The sequence below is a fragment of the Palaemon carinicauda genome, chromosome 12 (assembly GCF_036898095.1).
Source record: "Palaemon carinicauda isolate YSFRI2023 chromosome 12, ASM3689809v2, whole genome shotgun sequence".
Classification (NCBI taxonomy): Eukaryota; Metazoa; Arthropoda; class Malacostraca; order Decapoda; family Palaemonidae; genus Palaemon; species Palaemon carinicauda.
Genome location: NC_090736.1, coordinates 69,479,879 through 69,502,378, shown reverse-complemented (window position 1 = coordinate 69,502,378; position 22,500 = coordinate 69,479,879). Strand labels below are relative to the sequence as shown.

Below are 22,500 nucleotides of genomic sequence, written 5' to 3'. Positions count from 1 at the left end.
ATGAATGATCTGTAACATACAGTCTCACCTAAGAACACACTACACTGATTGTACTAAACATATTACTCTTCAGAGAATATTTACTGAAAAATTCAACATTAATATCTATATCAATTACTTAAGGCCTTTCATTACCATTTGGAGTGGACACTGTAATGAGACCTGAATTAAATCATTCCCCTCAGCCATGTACTATGGAGTGACAATCTGTCTGGTCAGCTTCGCCTCGGGGATGTCCGTGCTAACCTTAAACATCCACCACCGAGGAGTTCGGGGGACCGAGGTTCCGCATATCATCAGGAAGATCGTCTTGGGGGGATCGTCCAAGCTGGTCTTCCTGCACTTCGAAACCCCCGTTATGGCACAGGAGGGAAAAAACCTCTTGCTTAATGTAAGTCAATCTAAATATTTCATATCATAATGGCGGACTTTTAGTTTTGTTACACAGAATATATATATATATATATATATATATATATATATATATATATATATATATATATATATATATATATATATATATATATATATTTATGTATATACATACATACATACATATATATATATATATATATATATATATATATATATATATATATATATATATATACATATATATCTTAGACATAAGCATCCACACACACGCATATATATATATATATATATATATATATATATATAATATATATATATAAATGTATATAAAGATATATATATATATATATATATATATATATATATATATATATATATATATATATATATATATTTATATATATATATATATATATATATATATATATATATATATATATATATATATATATCAAACATTAAATGCTACAGCACCTGCTGTGTGAACTACACACACACACAAACACACACACACACACACACACACACACATATATATATATATATATATATATATATATATATATATATATATATATATATATATATATATATATATATATATATATAATGTATGTGTATATGCATATACATTTCGGGCAAGTGGTATATTGCTTTACTTGCCCGAAATGTAAGATCGGGAAATACGTGGGAGCCACCAAAAGATTGCTCAAAGTCAGAATCGATTCTCATCTCGGAGTCAGTCACCATACAGGATGTACTTTGAAAACGAAAGAATTTTCCAATATACGAGAACATTGTAATAAATGTAAAACATCGTTTCCATATAAGGATTTTCACATTGTCACCCAAGCGCCCAATGACTATTCTCTCTCTGTTTTGGAGTCGTTAGCAATCAAACAGCTTGTGCCCCCATTAAATGGTCAGACTTCTTCCACAATTCTATATATAGCATAGTTGACGTCCTCCTTTCCAAACCGGACAACGTCACTCAGTTTTTTAGCTCCATAAAGATAGGTACTCGAGCATTCTTCACTTTTTAATTTTATGTATATATATATATATTCTTTTTTTTCATTTCATTTTTTAAATGATTATATTTAACTTTTACGTTGTTCTACTTATATTAATATTAATACTGAGTCTTTTTTAATTTGTATATTTTGTATATTTTACAGCCCTGATGATGAGACCCAAAGTTTCGAAAATTCGGAAAATAAATGTATAATGCTACGCTGGCTTTTCTCCATCCTATTTATACTATATATATATATATATATATATATATATATATATATATATATATATATATATATATATATGTATGTGTGTATATATATATATATATATATATATATATATATATATATATCATCATCATCATCATCTCCTACTACGTCTATTGACGCAAAGGGCCTCAAGAGGACTCATCAAAGGATAGCCAGTTCCTTGTGATGCACAGTGCCTATCTAACTAAGGCAAGTGACGATGTCAGCATACCAGAGAACTTCATATCAATCAATCAATCAAACGTCAGACGATGTCAGGATGCCAGAGAACTTCAAATCAATCAATCAATCAAACGCCAGGCATCAGGAGAAGAAGCCGCGAAAACAACTTGTCTCTCGCCTTAAACCCAATGCGACACCCTGCTGCTGCCAGTGACTTCTTCGAGATTTAAGGAGGCATTTCCTCTACACCCAAAGTTGTCGCTACTCATCCAGGTTGCTCATCTGCTTATATAACTGTTGGCAAACATACATATACCGCCTAGACCGGTAAATCACTTGTGTGTGTATATATATATATATATATATATATGTATATATATACATAAATTATGTATATATATATATATATATATATATATATATATATATATATATATATATATATATATATATATATATATAAAATGTATATCATTGGAAGCTAAGCTACAACCATAGTTGAAAAAACCGGATGCTGTAAGCCCAAGGGCACCAACATGAAAAAAAAGCCCAGTGTGGAAAAGAAATAAGGAAATAAACTTTATGAGAAGTAATCAACAGTTGAAATGAAATATTTTAAGAACAGTAACAACATTAAAGCCGATCTTTTGCATATAAACTATAAAACGAGACTTATGTCAGCCCGTTCCACAAAAAACATTTGCTGCAAATTTGAACTTAAGAAGTGTACCAACCGTGTGTCACACAATTGTACATAATTCCTAGCACTGAAACGAACATGAAAATTCATGTGTCCGGTTTTGCTCTGTAACAATGTCTGTCTCTCGAACATGCTATGTCCTGTTGCCTTGAGCTTTTGTATATAAAGGAGAGTGTTCCTTAATAAACAACTCAGTCGTTTCCAACCTGCCTTTGAGTTCACAACCTTACTCGGCGCCGTCACATTGGTGACCCCGGAGCGACTCGCTCCTACCGCCTCCCCACCCCCCTCCACCTCTCACCGTTACTATGACGCCGTCAACGCATACCTTCTGCAGCAGTACTCGCCGTCGCCAGCCGCCCGTATAGCAACGCCTTTTCAGCTCTCTCAACAACCGTTGGGGGACCAAAGGGCTTCGCTCACCCTCGGGAAAATGACCAGTATCACTCGCCTGCAACCTGCCGCAGACAGCTCTCCTCGTGAGGTGAACTTACTTCGTGCCCTTATGGACAGCCACTTCATGACCTTCAAAACCTCCATCAACGCCTCCACTCGTGACGAAGAGGACACCTATTCAACTTCAACCGAAGCTGACGTGAATGCTGTAGGACATACATGCCTATGAATGCCGTAGGACATACACGCCTATGAACGCCGTAGGCCTATGAATGCCGTAGGACACGCCTATGAATGTCGTAGGCCTATGAATGCCGTAGGACACACACTCGCCTATGAATGCCGTAGGACACACTCGCCTATGAATGCCGTAGGACACGCCTATGAATGCTGTAGGACACACACGCCTATGAATGCCGTAGGACACACTCGCCTACCCCGTGACGAGCCGGAGCGGCAACACAGCCACCCATCATCCACCACTCGCTCGCACCCCAACCATTGACTTCTACAGCCACTCACTGCTGCTAATCGGCACCGTTTTTACTACTACCTCTCCAGATTCAGGGCACCTATTTAACATGTTCAGTATGTCATTTTTAGAGGGGGAGCCATGTACCAACCGTGTGTCACACAGTTGTACATAATTCCTCGCACTAAAACGAACATGAAAATTCATGTGTCCGGTTTTGCTCTGTAACAATGTCTGTCTCTCGAACATGCTATGTCCTGTTGCCTTGAGCTTTTGTATATAAAGGAGAGTGTTCCTTAATAAACAACTCAGTCGTTTCCAACCTGCCTTTGAGTTCACAACCTTACTCGGCGCCGTCACAGAAGACAGCTTGACCTCCACATACGGTGGTCTCTGTTATTGTGTATGTGTGTGCGTATGTTTGTGTGTATTTATGTATGTGAATAGATTTAAGCAGTTTCAATCTTCGTAGTACCTCTGAAATTTAGAAATATTTTCCTTTTTACTTTTGTTATAAAGTTTGAAATATTTGTAAAAGGAGTTATAAAATAACGTATATCAGTAATCACTCGATCACTGAAGTGATAAACTAAATGAAGGTAAACGATCACCGTTATTCTAACCAAATAAAGACACGGATTATCTAAAGAAATTATACAAATACGAGGATTCTTGAAAAAAACACAAACTCTCACACAATCTTATACTGTGTATATATATATATATATATATATATATATATATATATATATATATATATATATATATATATATATATATATATATATATATATATATATACACATATATATACATATATATATATATAATATATATGTAGGTATATAATATATATATATATATATATATATATATATATATATATATATATATATATATATATATATATATATATATATATATATATATATTATATACCTACATATATATATATATATGTAGGTATATAATATATATATATATATATATATATATATATATGTATGTATGTATATATATGTATATATGTATAAGATATATATGATATATATATATAGTCTATAAATATACAGTATACAGTATATCATATGATTACATATACAATATGTGTTATATATATATATATATATATATATATATATATATATATATATATATGTATGGAATGCCACGGACTTTGGCGGCATCCACGTCATCAGAGTCCCATTCCAGAGATTCTGGAAGCCAGACATCATCCGCTATAATAAGTAAGTCTTATTTTTTTTTTTTTTTTTTTTTTTGTTGATTACGTGTGATTACTTGAATACCTTTACAAACAATTTTGGAAAATTATGCTTTATTTTATTGGCCCTTAAAGTTTATAGATCATGGACCTTTTCCCGGAGTCCTTGGCCCTTCATCTACCCTTTCCCCTTCCTCAGTCTGAACATAAATAGATAAATAAATAAATGAATAATGATAAAAGCAATGATACAACAAATTTATTTGTTTGTAAGGGTAGAAATTCCTTCGCCTTTTCTTTATTGATTTTTTCGGTAATACTAATTTAATAATGTTTTTTTTTTATTCGTTCTTCAGTGTCAAACCATAATATTTCTATTGTGGGTTAAATATTAGTAAGTTTAATTCATAAGTCAGTACACTGTTCAAAAAAGCTAGCAAGTTCGTATGCTTCTTGGGTTTACATTACCATGGCTAAATGCAGCACCAATGTCAACCATCAAGTTGTATTTTATTTTGTGATTTTATGTATCTTTATTTCTGATAGGAATATTAGACTTTAAGTCAAATGTTTAGTCGAATCCATTCTGACCTCCCGATCATAAACGGCCCTTCTAAATAGTCCCATCGATCGCATTTTAGTGGGGTTCATATCGACCACTTTGGTAACCGCCTACTTTTAGCTGAACATCATCTGCTAGATTTATATAAGACCTCATAATAAACAAGTGGCTATTTTATTGATTTTATTATCTTATGCAATTTACTGATGATCTGATGGTACGTATGTAGGTAAACATGGAATGTGTAATGTAGGACACATTAAAGTTTTTTCCTTTGCCTCACATTCACTCTTTTTGAACACGGCAGGAATAATTGGGAAGGGGAGCCGTTCTATTACCTTTTTCTCAGGCTCAAGAGCATTCGGTGCTATTGCTACTGCTAGGTGGGATTGCTCTAGGGTAGAAACTGTTAAATACAAGGAACGCGGAGAGAGAGAGAGAGAGAGAGAGAGAGAGAGAGAGAGGGGGGGGGGGCTGGAGGTTGTCTTTTGAAAGCATAACATTTTACGTCATTCAGTGTAATGCTTATGCTAATATAATAAGATTGTGGTGGCCTGGTGGTAGCGTCCTTGCCTGGGGGATTGCCAGAGTAGGGTTCGAATCCCGCTCAAGCTCGTTAGTTGGTTTGGTCGCTGTAACCTCACCATCCTTGTGAGCTAATGATGGAGGTTTTGGGTAGAGACTATAGGTCTACCTGCTGAGTCATTGACAGCTATTGCCTGGCCCTCCTTGGTCCTAGCTTAGTTGGAGAAGGGGCTCTGGCGCTGATCATATGTATATATGGTCAGCCTCTAGGGCACTGACCTGTATGATAGGGCAATGTCACTGTCCCTTGTCTCTGAGAATCATCGGCGGCCTTTAAAGCCTTCAAAATGCGTATCGTCTTGTGTATGAGAGAGAGAGAGAGAGAGAGAGAGAGAGAGAGAGAGAGAGAGAGAGAGAGAGAGAGAGAGAGAGAGATGAACAGGTTTGCTTTCAAGTGTCCCCCTATCTGCTTTCGAAGTTTTAGATTTGGCTTTTGTAAACAGGATATTTTAATTGGTGAATCTTGGAAATTGATTTGAATTTTAGAGAATAATTCGTAGAAAATGGAAAGGCTTAAAATATAACAAAACTGACGCACTGAATTCATTGCATCAGAAATTTACTTGTCATGTTGAATTAACTGCCATCTTCACTTTTACTTCAGAAAGTCAAGTTCTAGCTAATCTTTTGGAAAATATGAAGGGCTGAATTTAAATGAGGAACAAAAGGAGATTCGAAAATTAAGTTACTGCATGTCATTCACACTAAAATTGCAGCGGATATGATATAACTACAACAACAAAATTGGAAAACCGTTATGTAAAGTCCAATAATTTAAGCCAAAAAATTATATTTCCCACTTCTTAAAATAATGATTCGTTATAATATTGAGAAGCAGAACTAATAGATCAAATTGGCGTAGGTATAAGATATGTTTTGTATAAGCAACATAATTTGAGTTTTTCATTCAGCATTGGAAGAACTTCTCCCGTTCAATATTAGTGTGATTGCAATAAAGCTGTTCAATTAATTTAGCATTATAAATAATAATGATAATAATAAAAATGATAATAATAATAATAATAATAATAATAATAATAATAATAATAATTATTATTATTATTATTATTATTATTATTATTATTATTATTATTATTATTATTATTATTATTATTATTATTTTTAAAAAGCGATATCATAAACCTTTACTATAAAAAAACCCTCGATAAATCAAATAAAAGCAATGATAAAGAGGAAAACTAAATTAGCTGAGTAGGCAAATAAACTCAAAATCATTCAAATCAATATTGTCTGTATGGGAAAATTTCTTTTAATTATACCTTAATACATTCGTTCAAAAACGTGAACAAACTTAAAGAAAAATAAAGAGGACATCTTCAAAAGACTTTCTGCCTTTAATATTGCCTAACGAATAAGTTTTTTTGTTGAACAAATAAAAATACTGTTTATTATAAACTAACAAAAAAAAAAAAAAAAAAAAAAAAAACAAGCGAAGTATATTAAAGATTCTAATGCTGTTAGAAAATTATTCTAGCCAATCATTATATGTTTTTGTTAGAAAAATCATATAATGAAAAGATCCACACACAAACTCTTACACACATACAAGTAGCGTATGCGTACTTTAACTATGTGTATATAACATCAAAACGTTCGTTAACGTGAGTACATATTGCCCAATCCATACATGCAGCCCCTGCATACAAATACATTAATCCCCCACTGAAACCTTAGTCCTCTTTTATTGGAATTCAAAAATGTGAAACTGGGGGCCAAGAGTTTTATTCTTTTTTTTTTCATCCTTTTTCTATTACTTAGGATTTTGTAGCATCAATTGTGCATAGGTATGAATATATATATATATATATATATATATATATATATATATATATATATATATATATATATATATTATATATATATATTGTATGTATATATATAAAATGTATAAATATATGTATATATATATATATATATATATATATATATATGCATGTGTATATGTATATATAAATATATATATATATATATATATATATATATATATATATATATATATATATATATATATATATATATATATATATATATATATATATATATATAAATATATATATATATATATATTTATATATATATTTATATATATATATATATATATATATATATATATATATATATATATATATATATATATATATATATATATATATATATATATGTATATACACACTGTATATACATATATAATAATAATATATATATATATATATATATATATATATATATATATATATACATATATATATATATATATATATATATATATATATATATATATATATATAGATAGATAGATAGATAGATTGATATCCATTTCATCTATGATAAAATATCTGCATAACAGTTGTCAACATATCTCGTGTACAAGAGAGACTTAGACGAAGTTCATTTGGCACGGCATTTCTAAGGATGCTAAGGATTGGGTCCACGCCTGTACTTCTTGCCAAACTTCCAAAGTACATCGACACACGGATTCAGGAGTGGGCACCTTTGCTCAACCTCAGCGTCGTTTCGCTTACATTCACTTCGACGTTGTAGGCCCCTACCCACATCACAAGGACATTGTTACCTTTTTACCGTCATCGACCGCTCCACTCGTTGGCCTGAAGCCATTCCCATGGAAACTGCAACGTCCGCCTCATGTACATCTGACTTACTCACAGGATGGATTGCAAGATTTGGTATCCCTGAGCATATTACTTCTGACAGGGGTATCACTTTCACCTCTCAATTGTGGAAATCCTTAGCGAATCTCCTGGGCGGCTCCTTACCTCAGACACCTGCCTACAACCCCACTGCCAATGGAATGGTTGGACGTTTTAATCGCACCCTCTAAGCAGCTTTCATGTCTCGCTGCAAGGATTCCAACTGGCTTATTCAGCTTCCCTGGGTCCTCTTGAGACTAAGGACCACTCCTAAAGATGCCTCCAGACTTACAAGCCCCCAGTGAAGCATCACATACCAACAGACTTACACTTTGCAACGCACCTCCTCCTACGCAACTAACAAGCCACCGCTAACACCCCCTTACACGGGTCCTTTCCTAGTGATCCGACGCAGTCCGAAAGCATTCCTCCATTGATCGTCTAAAACCTGCTTATCTCCTATCAGATGACCTGCCTACAGTTCGCCTCTCTAGATCAGGGCGCCCTATTCAACATGTACAGTATGTCATTTTTAGGGGGGAAGCCATGTACTAACCCTGTGTCACACGATCGTACATAGTAACATTTTTTTTATATATATCATGCTTGTATCTTCTCTCTCCCCTCGCAATGATAGGGACCTGAATAAATATGTCTGTTTTTTTCACCGTTAACTGTTAACAACAACGGTTGTCGGTTGAACATGAAATTTCCTATTATGTTCTTATGTCCTTTTTGCCTGGAGTTTATACATATATAAATGGATGCTCTGTAATAAAGTTACTCAGTTTTTTTCATCCTGCCTTCTTATTCACAGCCTCTTTCGGCCCGTCACAGAACAAACCCTTTTTAAACGTAGGAGCCTTTATTTGGCTTTTGTACTTCCCTCGCTTCTCTCTGACTGTTCATCACAGCCAGCTGTCAAAGCTTATCGAACCATTTCAGGACACCAATATAGAAAAGTTTGGCTATGATTTTGCATAAAACGTCATTGGAATCCCAGAATTGATTTTTTTCTTCAAAAACCTTTTGACTAAAAGATCATATTAGGATAAATTATTCTCGGAACAGGCGCAAAATAACCTCCAGCACATAACAGGGTGAGGTAGAGGGAAGGGCTCTTTAGATCAATGTCCCGTGCTGTTATGGGACCACCTTAGATTAAACTCATAATGGTCATAATCGGCAGCAGTCCCAAATAGAGGGTAATTTCCCCATCACGGGTGTGTGCTTTGTACGCACACAAATCACAAGGGTGTATATATATATATATATATATATATATATATATATATATATATATATATATATATATATATATATATATATATATATATATATATATCCCTCAGATAAAGGAAGAGGGAGTAGCCATACCCTGTTGAGAGGGAGTTGCGTATGTGTGTATATCTATTTAAATACTTAGCCATCACTTTTGACGAATCACCTAAAAACACACACTGACACACATATATATCATCATCAACATCATCTCCTCCTACGCTTATTGACGCAAACGACCTTGGTTAGATTTTTCCTGTCATCTCTATCTTGAGCTTTTAATTCAATACTTCTCCATTCATCATCTCCTACTTCGCACTTCATAGTCCTCAGCGATGTAGGTCTGGGTCTCCTAACTCTTCTAGTGCCTTGTGGAGTCCAGTTGAAAGTTTGATGAACTAATCTCTCTTAAGGAGTATGAAGAGTATGGCCATACCATCTCCACCTACCTCTCATCATATGGCACTCAAGTAATCTCTCTTACAGTTTGATTTCCAATCTTGTACTGCCATTTAAGTCCCAATATTCTTCTCAGGTCTTTGTCCTCAAAACTACTAAATCTGTTAGAGATTGTTTCATTGTCATACCATGAATCACATCCATATAGTAACACCGATCCCACTCAACTGATATATAGTCTGATTTTCATGTAATTGCAGGCAATTTGATTTCCAAATTTTACTTAACCTAGCCTTTGTCTGATTTGCTTTGTACAATCTTTCACTAAACTCTAATTCTAAAAACCCTGTATTGGAGATCATATTTCCTAAATACTTAAATGATTCTACCTCATCAATCCTTTCTCCTTCCAATGATAATTCATCTTCCATTGCATACTCAGTTTTCATCATCTCTGTCTTTTTCTATTTATCTTCAGTCCAAGCTTGTGTGATATTTCATGTATTCTGGCAAGTAAGCACTGAAATTCTGTGGTGTTTTGCTAACAATGACAGCATCATCAACATACTCTAGATCGGCTAATTTCCTATCACCAATCTAGTCCAATCCTTCTCCATCTCCGACTGTTCTACGCATTACAAAATCCACGAAGAGGATAAACATCATAGGTAACAATACATTCCCTTGGAGTACTCTGCTTTTCACTGGAAATTCGGTTTGTAAGACTCTATTAACATTAATTATGCACTTGCTATGCTCATGAACAGACTTAATCAAATTCACCTATTGAAGAGGAATTCCACAATAACGCAGGGCTGTCCACAAAATTGGCTGGAGCACACTATCAAAGGTTTTTTCATAATTCAAAAAAGCTATCAAAAGTGGATTTCTATATCCTATGCATTACTCTACAACATATCTCAATATGGAAATTTGGTCAGTGTAACTTCTACCTTTTTCGAAATTCTGCTTGTTAACCTCAGCTTTTCATCAATCTTTCTCTCCAGTCTCTTTTGGATAAGCATACTATATACTTTCAAAACCACTGATGTAAGTGTTATGCCTCTATAATGATTGCAATCAGTCGGGTCTCTCTTTTTTGCCATTTTCACCAACACTCCTAACTCCCATTCATCCAGTTTTGCCTCTTCATGATATATTCTACAAAATAATCTTGTAAGTATTATGGGAGTTACCTCATTTTCAGGCAGTATCATCTCGACAGTTATTACATCATATCCAGGGGTTTTCCATCTCTTTAGTTTTTTTAGGATAGTCTCGACTTCAAACACACTGAATTCATTCATGGGCACATAAAGGTCTTCATCAGCTTTAGGTATATCAATCAAATTATTCCCTTCGTATCTCCTACTCATAACCTCACTAAGTGTTCCATCCAACGTTGTCTTTCTTCATCTTCTGTTGATATAACAGATCCATCTCTATTTTTGATGGGTATATGCTTCTTCTTCTTTGCCCCAGTCAAAGTTTCATAATTACATGAGTGATTCTTATACCATAGCCGACTCCCTGAATTTATAGGTTTGTCAGCCTCGTCTGCTTTCTTGTCTAAATATTCCCCCCAGTCATTCTGGTTTTCCTTTTGACCTCACTATCAATACTGGAATACTTAGCATGCTCTACCTTGTAATTATCATTACTTCCTCGAGAACTTTCATAAATCAATTTCTGTCTTTGTCTCATTTCTATGGTATCCTAAGTATCATTTGATATCCATGGCTTTCTCCTTGTAACTGCATGTGCCAAGACTTCACTAGCAACTGACTGATATATTATGTTCTTAATATCACAAGATTCTTCATTAATTATCTACTCTTCGTTTCTTAAAGTCTCTAAGACTGCAAATTTATTCCTACATTCAATTGCAAATGTTTCTATGTGCTCTTCCTCTAGAAGCTCAGTTGTATCAAACCCAGGAATTCTATCTACATTTTTGTTGGGTGCTTTCAATTTTCATTTCAGTGTGGCAATGAGTAGCTGGTGATCACCAATATCTGTACCTCTATAGCTTCTCTTTATTGATGGCAATGTGGTCTATTTGATTTTTGTAAATAACACATGGTGAAGTCCATGTATATTTGGGGATGTCCTTGTGCTGGAAAAGAGTACGTCCAATGATAAGGTTGTTGAGAACAAAAACTTTTTCATTTGCAACTTTGCCAAGAACCTCAACACCCATCATACTTTCTATACCTTGATTATTCCTTCCAACTTTTGCATTGAAGTCACCAATCACAATTTTCATATTTCTCTCTGGGATCTCATCAATTATACTCTGCAGTTCTTCATAGTATTCATCTTTTATTTCTTCAGGAGAATCATTTGTTGGTGCATAGCAAACTATAATACGCATTTTGCACTACTTTGATTTGAGCTTTGCTGATAACAATCTTCTATTTGCAGCTCTTCACTCGGTTAATGACTTTTCTGCTCTTAGTGTCATCATCATTCCTACCCCTTCTCTTCCAACTCCATCTGTTCTTCCTGAATATATATATATATATATATATATATATATATATATATATATATATATATATATATATATATATATGTATATATATATATATATATATATATATATATATATATATATGTGTGTGTATATATATATATATATATATATATATATATATATATATATATATATATATCTATATATTGCTTTGATGTAAAGTTTCCTTGTCAATCCTTTTACAACGTGTTTCACTTAGGGCCAAGATATCGAAACTATATTTCATAAATTCACTCTCCACTTGTTGTAACTTCCCAATCTGATTTGTGGTTTAAAAATTCCAATTACTAATTTTCAATTTTTCTTTAGTATCTATAAACCGTAAGATTCTTAGCACCACGCTAAGCCCTAGGCTGGGCTCATTCTGTCATCTTCTCTTTCCATTGACTGACTAAATTCATAGAGGATTCATTGCCTATATATATCAAAGGATAGCCAGTTCCTTGTGATGCGCAGGGCCTATCTAACTAAGGCAAGTGACCCCTGCCAGCCCATAGTAATTCCAGAAAGATCAACCGCCAGGCATCATAGTAAAATACGAGTTTATCTATTGCCTTATACCCAATCCATCACCCTGCTACCACTAACTTCATCGGAATTTAGGAGGCCATTTCCTCCACACCTTAAGCTCTCATTACTCCACCAGGTTGCTCATCTGCTTATACGAGCATAACCTTTACCAAACATGGATTTAGCGCTAAGCTATATCGCCTATACAGTGTATATCTATCTAAATATTTAGACGTTATGTTTGACGAGTTGCGTACATACACACCCGTGTATGTATATATATATATAATTATATATATATATATATATATATATATATATATATATATATATGTATATATATATGCATATATATATATATATATATATATATATATATATATATATATATATATCGCTTAGGCTATCCGAGGTTTTAAGGTTTAACAAAAGTATATGTTTACAAATCAAAAAAACAAATGAATGAAAAGGTGAGATGATAGTTACTCTCGTGAGTCGCTGAACATTTCATATAACTATACCCAACATCTTTCAATAACAGCAGTTTGACAGTGTAAGATTTCATTCATTACTTTCTTACCTGTATGTATTGTTTTAATTTCAGTAGGCAAAATTTCTATTTAGATAATATATAACAAAGAAGTGTTATTTTCAATTGATAAGAGATTTTCATTTTGTGAAAAGTATTAGGAATTTGTTTTTGCATTAGTTGAGCAAGAAGATCTTTTTTATCTTTTAAGGAAGGTATAATCAGAATAAAATTAGGTAGAACAGATAATCCATGTAGAAGTGAATAGTCAAACCCATTCTCGCTAAACATCATAGAAATTTTGAGTCATTCAAATAACTTCAGTAGATATGAGGAGCTATTTCTCCATGTAAGTTCTTTACATTATATAAGTTTAATTTTTATATTCACATCTAAAAACTTGCACGGAGCCAAGATTTGATCCAAAGCTCAAATATTGATATTGTTATTAAAATAAGTAATTCATTCAATTTTTTTATAAGGGAACGAAGAAGAATAATCTCACAGCATTTATATCTTTTTCAATTAGGCCATTTTATTCCCCATTTCCTTCTAAAGCCATAACTTGCCGTTATAACTTCATGCACTGTAAATGCAGGCTGTGAAAATCAGGACAGAATTATGGTCAATGACAAAGGCCATGAATTGCCAACCCTGCTAGAAATCAAGGCGAAAAACATTTCTAAAAGCTTCTGAGGAAAATATAGAGAAACATGCTCTGAACCCGGTTTTTCAAATGAAACTCATTGAAATGGAGAATTTTGCAATGAAAAACTCTTAGAATTGTATCTTATTGGAATGAAACCCTCTTAGAATTACATCTGTTAGGCGTGAAAAACCCTTCAGAATAGGATTCTTTGTCTTGAAACCTACTTAAGAATTATACTTTTTCGGATTGAACAGCTTTTAAAATTTGATCAATTCAGCAAGAAACTTTTCGAATTGGGATAATTTAATATGATACCCTATTAGAATTTTTTTTTTTTTTTTTTTTGAAACCCTCTCGGAACTGAACCCTCATAAGATCGGAAGGCTACTTATAATTGGAACTCTTTGGCAAGAAAAAAAAACTCTTAGAATTTGAATTTCTTAGCTTGGAAACATTTTAACATTGAAATGGTTTGACATGTAACCATCATAGATTTAGAAATTATTACATGAAACCCTCTGACAACTTATTTGGTCAAAAACCCTCTTAGAATTGTAACTTTTTCTCACGCAATCCTTTTAAAATTCGAGTACCTTTAAATTAAACTTTCTTTAATTGGAATTTTTGAGCCTGAAACCCTCTTAGAATTAGAACTCTTGTCATAAAACACTCTTAACACTGAAACATTTTTAGCAAACTGTGACTTCATTATGTAACTTTCAACCCATGGGAGGGATTCGGTAGGTGACTTAAATTTCCTCTATTTCATTCACTATTTCCACGATTACACCTGTTCTCTGAGTTTTACATGGCCGGGGACTGGTTTTCAATGGCGTTTCTCGGAGGACGTTGTCATAATTGCTTCCTACGGAAGTAGTTACTTTACGACATTAATGTTAAATGTAAAAAAGGAGTGTGACAGAACTTACGAAATATGCTCCTTCATTTAAATATGTATGAGAGAGAGAGAGAGAGAGAGAGAGAGAGAGAGAGAGAGAGAGAGAGAGAGAGAGAGAGAGAGAGACTAAATAAATTGTTTGTGTGTCAATTCTAGTTTTTCCTTTTTACGGTACTTGAGGAATGATGCAAATCAGAGAGAGAGAGAGAGAGAGAGAGAGAGAGAGAGAGAGAGAGAGAGAGAGAGAGAGAGAGAGAGTCTTCTATCTCTTACTCGTGCGTTTTTCCCCTACTGATGTTAAACATTTACAGGAATGTTGTCTCTAATTCAGTAGCTCAAACATACCCCTATATAACGTTTATTTCTTGATCCCCGTTGTGGAGATCTTCCCCTAAAAAGGACCTGCCAATTACGATTTTCAAGTTTTATCCGACTAATTGGTTAATCTATGCAGTAGGTTTCTTACTTGTAGAGATATAATCCTAACAATAAGATAGTTTAATGGTAATTATTTTTTATTTCCCGTCAGAAAGTATTTTCCATAAACAGTATTTTATATTCAAATGAGGTTATCTCTTTTTCACTGTCCTTGCGCAGGCGCATAGTTTTAAACTGTTTGCATAAAAAGTATCGGGTTTCAGTTCCAGTTTCATCAGAATAGATGCTCACCAGAACGTCAGCGGGGCAAACCCAACCCACCACTGTGGTCGGGCTAGGATCGATCTGCTGCCATACGAATGCTATGGCTGATAATTTAGCTTTATGGAATCCGATCAGACTCGATTTCAACAGCAAAGGGCTTATATTTATAGATTAGAGCTATTGCCATATTTTCTTATGCCAATTCATTGTTGTCCATAGAAATGGGGATAATTGAATTTTCTAGTGGCACTGCCATAAGAAACGTGGCAACGCCGCTAATCACAGGCAGATTTCAACTCTTTGTAGCTGGACTATAGCTAAGGAGGATTTCAAGTGATAGAAATCAAGACGCAGCTCAGCCTTCAAATATACAGCTCCAAGATTATGAAACAACCTCTTACTTTTTAAGAGTTATAAAGTTTTTCTTAGATGAAATTGAGGTCTTTCTCATTTTTCTAGCGTTATAATAGTGGGGATTAGCCCACGAAAATGAAGTACGCCGAAGGATTCTTCAAATACTGTAAGTTTGTTGTATATGACCAACGAATATTACGGTCCCTGAAGCGGGTAATTTAGGTGAAACAGAACTCAGTAAAAAAAAAAAAAAGCGCAAAATATAAAGTAAAATAAGTCATAATGTCCTTTTTTATGCAGGTTTGAATGATGGTGCGGAGTTTTCTTTTTTCTATAATTCAAATCAAACAGCTATGATAGTTTTTCTTCACGAATAATATTCTATTGAAATATCCTTCTGCACACCAAGAAAAAAAAAAAAAAAAAAAAAAAAAAAAAAAAAAAAAAAAAAAAAAAAAAAAAAAAAAATAAACAGCGGATCAGTCAGTGCTGAAAAGGAAGATATATCACATTTAACTTTAATTCACAGATTTCTTCATCTGAAGCAACAGAATAACACGTTTGCGTAATATGTAAATTAGTAATTATCTTCATATGGATCAAGTAAACCTTCGGAATCATCTATAACAACTGTATTGTTTCTGATATTGTTAATAAGAATATCTTAGACCAAGGCCTAAGTTACCCATTAAACGATCAGGTTTCGCTTGGGGATTATGTGGCAAAGAAAATAAAGAAGTATAAAATGTAGTAGTTTTCGTTTCATTAGCTGTGTACTTTGAGCTATTAGCTGGCGAATAAACGGGACTATTTTCTAATTAAAACTATGTTCTTTTTCATAATCATATCAAGAAATACATAATGTAATTGCATTCTTTCTTTAATATTCATAAGAATTATCTTTGAGTAGTTTACCAGGCCCAAACACCTCGCTTAAAGAATCTTGCAGAATTGACATGTTTCTTTAAGATATACAGGAGAGCGAGCAATCCGACTGTGCTCCAAGTATCGTCTTTAAGACAAACTTACTTCCCAAAATAGGTTTTGTTCCCGCTGCGCATCCTGGTAAATTACGCTGTTTATAACATCATATCAAAGTCGATATCCTTCGGACACCCATTTCACGATCCTTCCGTGTTTGGCTAGAACAAACAATTGTCTCTATTCTCCAGGCGTTTAATGGTGTTCACGACTCCAAGATACTGTAACTTTGTTTTGGTAAGAGTCTCTGTCTGTCTGTATGTCTGTCTGTCTGTCACTTCAATAGCAAGAATATATTAATGGTGTTCTCGGTTTAAGAGGGCCAAATAAATAAAATTATTCTAAATCATATAACTTGATATTAATCATTTAAGAGCTAAACTTCATATTCACCAAATTTTAATCAATATTACAAAATAAGATGTTAAAAATATCATGAACAAAAATATGAAATCCCAAATTCAATACGATACACGATTAAATATTTTTAGTCTTGTTTGAAAGCATATATACATATCCCATATAACAATTAACTTTTCACTTACTGTACAACGCTTTCTTGACAAGCAAAACGTGAACACATCTTCAAATAGTTAGCTGAAAGACTTTCGATTTGAGTAACGAATATACTGTAAAGACTGACTAAAAAAACAAAAGTAGTGAACATGAGGGTAAAACTTATAACGGCTAAAGCTATAGTTAATATAACAGCAGAAAGTAGGTCGCAGAGAACTATTAGTGCCCTCTTTATCGTACAAGGAACCATCTTGATAATAATTCGCATTGCCAGAAGAAACAAAATGAGGAGTTTGTAGTAACCACTTAAAGAAGATAAAAGTCTCAATAAAGGGTTGGTATCCAGACGGGTTAAATTAACTTGAAAAACAAAACTTACTTGCAATAAACAAATAAAAGAAATGAGTGATGTGTTATTCCTATTATTATTATTATTATTATTATTATTATTATTATTATTATTATTATTATTATTATTATCATCATTATTATTATTATTAATTGCTAAGCTACAACCCTAGTTGGAAAAGTAGGGGCTCCAACAGGGAAAAGAGCCCAGCGAAGAAAGGAAAAAAGTAACATCAAAATAAATATGTCCTATATAAACTATAAAAGTTTTAACAAAGCAAGAGGAAGAGAAATAAGATAGAATAGCGTGCCCGAGTGTACCCTCAAGCAAGAGAACTCTAACCCGAGACAGTGGAAGACCATGGTACAGAGGTTATGATACTACCTAAGACTAGAGAACAATGGTTTGCTTTTGGAGTGTTTTTTTCCTAGAAGAGCTGTTTACTATAGCTAAAGAGTCTCTTCTACCCTTACCAAGAGGAAAGTGGCCACTGAGCAAATACAGTGTAGTAGTTAACCCCTTGGGTGAAGAAGAATTGTATAGTAATCTCAGGGTTGTTAGGTGTATGAGGACAGAGGAGAATATCTAAAGAATAGGCCAGACTATACGGTGTGTGTGTAGGCAAAGGGAAAATGAACCATAACCAGAGAAAGGGAACCAATGTAGTACTGTCTGGCCAGTCAAAGGACCCAATAACTCTCTAGCCGTAGTATCTCAACGGGTTAATGATGCCTAAGGCTGACTAGGCTGAAGCTTTGGCACCCAACAAAACCAGGGGCTTATACAGCTTTCTTTATTTAGTGTTAAATGATAAAATTGTGGATTATTAACTTCACTTGTAATATCATTGTAATAAATTGTACGAAAGGAGAGCGTGAAGGGAGGGAATAGCGTTGTCAGATTTGGAGAGCCCCAAAGAAATTAGAAGCCTTACTAAGGCCGGCCCTAGACGTAACTGTTTATCTGAACGATATAACTGATCAGATAAAAATCGTTGTAAGCTATCTAACGTCCCTGCCCCTACACCATTGCGATATATCGTTACAATTTGGATCGGTTCCACAGTTTCCATAATGTCATCCGAGGAGGAGGATTCGCTGGCTCTTGCAGGTTTAGCTGTGGCATTATGCGTAAAAAGGGCAAAAAGTGCTTCTGGATCTAAGCGAGGTCGCAAGTAGAGTAGAGAATGGCTACTGAAGAGAAAAACTTATACTCATACAAAATTGTTGGCGGAGTTGAGAGCGGTGCCTAAGGATTGGAAAAATTATTTAAGGATGAACGAGGAAACGTACTTGACCCTTCTATCATTAGTAACACCTTTCATAGAGAAAGAAGACACAGTCATGAGATGTGCAATAACGACTCATGAAAGACTGACAATCGTTAGATCATTCAGATAAAAAGTATGAATGATTCAACTGTTCATGCTGCTCGATCAGTTCATCTGAAACGATCAAAATCTGCGCAAATTTCCCCCCTACACGTCAGTTTATCGTAACGATTTATCTGATCAGTTATATCGTTCAGATAAACAGTTACATCTAGGGCCAACCTAAGAGTTAATGCAGAACTGTAAAAGAGGTGAGTGATATACTAAATGCTAATGTCAGTAAACTTTCTGGTTTTCCTTCATTTGCCAAAGAAAATTAGCAGTCAATAATATTTTAACATTATATTGACAAAATGCTATATAAATCTATAAGTCTTAAATATAAATCTAAAGATTACTCATTACTTCTACAATTGAATCGTCGGAACTTCAGAAGTTCAAACTTGCAGCAAAGGTTTTTGTGGTGAACTGTCTGACTTGACTCTCCCTTCATAGTTTATATATGACAGATCTATGTTAACATTGTTACTGATCTTAAGATATTTCATATTATTTATTCCTTACTTCTAATATAGTTAAGGAAATTCATTTCTCACTGGACTATTTTTCTCTGTTGGAGCCCTTGGGCATGTAGCATACTGCTATCCCAATAATAATAATAATAATAATAATAATAATAATAATAATAATAATAATAATAATAATAATAATAATAATATTGATAATAATAATAATAATAATAATAATAATAATAATAATAAGAATAATAATAAGAATATAATAATAATAATAATAATAATAATAATAATAATAATAATAATAATAATAATAATCAATAGAATAAAAGTAGAAAGAGCAATCAGATATTTCAGACCTCGGCTTATGAAGATTGTCAACACTTAATTAAATCTACGGACAAGGCTTTCTCTTTTTCAATTAGGTTTGTAGCTTAGCTAATAATAATAATAATAATAATAATAATAATAATAATAATAATAATAATAATAATAATAATAACCAGAAGCACGATCATAATCCGGATCATCTCCAAAATATAATGGGTTCCTCCTGAGCATAATAAGTATCCGTTGTTAAAATTTGGTGAGAAACCGACAAGAAGTTTAGACGTAATCCTGCTAATTGACAAACAAACACATAAATAAATAAGTAAACGCAGCTAAAAATAAAACCTTGGTGGCGGTAATAATAATAATAATAATAATAATAATAATAATAATAATAATAATAATAATAATAATAATGAATTCAAATCCGCCGAAACACCAACACCGTAGATCAGCGGTTCCCAATTACTTTTGGTCATCACCCCAATTTCTCCAAAACCCTGGCTAGCGGCAACCTTGTTACCCCCACATAATTTCTATCATTTTGTACATGATTAATGTAAAACAAAAGTCTTTTAGTTGGTGGAACCTTCCTTTCTTCGTTTATTATTGAGAAAAGTATATCAAGTATATCTGATGAAAATAAAAAAAAATCATACATCAGTATAAGGTTGGAAATAGATGGAGAGCATACATAACTGAAATAATGTTCATCAGGGCGAAAAAAAGACAAATAAATCAATACATACTTTTGCTGGAAATAAATCAAATAATTTCATGTGAATAACCACACCTTCAGTTGAAAATAAGGAGAAAATATATCTGTACTTAACAAAAATCTTCAGTGGTGTGAGATATTTTTCAGTAATGCGAGGAGATAGTTTTGTAAGGGAACTTCTGATGTCGTTTTCTGGGTTCAATTTAATTCTGTTTTTGCTTCAGATGGTCAAAATACCTCACACATGTAACTTGAACCAAATGATAAAAGCATCTCAACTGATTCTAAACTCGTCAGAGAGAACTCTTTGTTATAGCTAATCCGAAATGAAAAAGTATTTTTTTCTTGGTTCATCTGGCAGATGTTCTGTGTTACATGTGAATGGATTCGTAATCCAAGCATTTAAATGCGCACTCGTTATTCGCTCCATATCACTCGATTGTATAGAATCTTTTTCTTCCAGAAACTCTCCTAACTTAGGAAATGCAGCTATTCTGTCAGTTTTCCATTTTGAATACCAAAAAATCCGTTATGCTACGAAATGCTTGTACTTTTTCATTCAATCAGATAACACTTTCTTCTGGTCCTTGCAGTGATGTGTTCAGGGCATTTATATGCGAAAATATGTCCACTAAATAGTACAGAATGGAAATCCATTTGGGATCTCTGTTCCCATGCTGAATTGTGCCCCTCATCGTCCAAATACAGTTCAATCTCAGTTTGAGCTGAAATACTCGTTCGAGAACATTTCCTTGGGATAGCCATCATACAACAGGCAGTGATGTTTAGATTTAATGACCCCACACAAAGAACTAAACAGTCTTGAGTTTAAAGCACTTGACATAATGTAATCAGCTATTTTCATGACAGCACACATCACCTCCTCCAAATCAGGTCACTGGGATACAGTGTGTTGCAAGATCTAAAGGATTTCCTTTTTTGTATACGTAAAAAACGCTAAGTTAACACATGGTATAGATGGCACACCATCTGTTGTTACTCCAATGCAGTGTTTCCAATCTAGTTGCATATTTGGTTCATCAAAAATGCATCAACGTCTCTGAATATATCCACACCCTTTGCAGTTGTTTGAAGTGGACTGCACTATCTGCACATAATTAGATCTTCAATTTTCCTTTCTCTTTCCTACCGGATTTATACCATTAATTGTGCATTATTCGTAACATCATTGGTTTCACCCAGTTGAATGATGAAGATACCACTGTTTTTTACAAGTGAAATTAATTGATCCTTAATATCCTTTGATATTAAGGATATCAGAATGAAAACTGTCATTACCCTCATCAAATGCAAAATTACCCCCAGTGGGGTAATTTACCTCTATTTGGGAACCGCTGCCATAGATGGTACTCATAACATAGAGAGGATTATTTCAGTTGAAGGTTGTATCTCTGTGTTTGGTTAAAAAGAATTTCGAAAAAAAAAAAACAATTGATATGAAATTTTGATGTTTATAGAGAATACTTTATTTTTCCTGATATCCTCCTGTCAATAATATGAAATCGAGGAT

The 22,500-nt window shown here is 33.4% G+C and overlaps 2 pseudogenes; both read right to left on the bottom strand.

Moving 5' to 3' along the window:
- Positions 1–22,500, bottom strand: part of LOC137650881 (neuronal acetylcholine receptor subunit alpha-10-like) — a 178,107-nt pseudogene that overhangs the window by 33,710 nt on the left and 121,897 nt on the right.
- Positions 16,710–22,500, bottom strand: part of LOC137650435 (neuronal acetylcholine receptor subunit alpha-9-like) — a 111,601-nt pseudogene continuing 105,810 nt past the window's right edge.